General features: G+C 33.9%; 1 protein-coding gene across 4 annotated transcripts in view; it reads left to right on the plus strand.

Moving 5' to 3' along the window:
• LOC106876206 (neprilysin) overlaps window positions 1-836 on the plus strand; it is a 163,357-nt gene that overhangs the window by 156,313 nt on the left and 6,208 nt on the right. The window lies entirely within an intron of this gene.

The following is an 836-nucleotide window of genomic DNA, read 5'->3' on the forward strand; positions in this document are numbered from 1 at the left end:
ATATATATATATATATATATATAGGACACAGTAGTGTGTCGATAAGCCAGCTGGAGGAGATGTCCTCCTGGGGCTAAAAGCAACAGTAACATCCACCCCTAGGGGTCAGCCACACTTAAGTGGCAATATACTTCACTTTATACATATATATGTATAAATACGTATATGTATATTTATATGCGTGTGTATATTATATGCAAACATTCATACACATATATACATGTGTGTGTATGTGTGTGTATGTGGGTGTATGTGTGTGTATGTATGTGTGTGTGCGCGTGTGCGTGTGTTTGTGCGTGTGTGTGTGTGTGTGTGTGTGTGTGTTATAGTTCTGTTCTGGCTCAGGTTCGGTCTTATTCCTGGGTAAGATTTAAGTAGATAGCGAGTTCCTTCCTGTAACCTTAAGTATCCTCAATTTTTCGGCGGTCTTTTAAGCGATTAGAACACTCCTGATAATCCCTGCTGTCCCTAAAAGATAAACATTCTGTAGGAGCTCTACCGGGCATTCTATTCCAATCTCCTTCAGTCGTATGTTAAATCTTTGCTTACTGTTCACAACACACTAATTGGTATAAGCCCGACGTTTACTGTTCTCATGCTTCAAATTGTTCCTATTTCAAATTTGAAGGGATGCTGTTCTGTTTGCTTTTCATTTTCTGTCATCTTTTCATCTTTTCATCTTTTCGTCCTCTTTCTTTACGATATTATTATTATTATTATTATTATTATTATTATTATTATTATTATTATTATTATTATTATTATTATTATTATTATTATTATTATTATTATTATTGTTCAGTAGTTTTATTTTTATAACGTGCTTTCACTTCACT

The sequence above is a fragment of the Octopus bimaculoides genome, chromosome 8, assembly GCF_001194135.2.
Source record: "Octopus bimaculoides isolate UCB-OBI-ISO-001 chromosome 8, ASM119413v2, whole genome shotgun sequence".
In the NCBI taxonomy this organism is placed as follows: domain Eukaryota; kingdom Metazoa; phylum Mollusca; class Cephalopoda; order Octopoda; family Octopodidae; genus Octopus; species Octopus bimaculoides.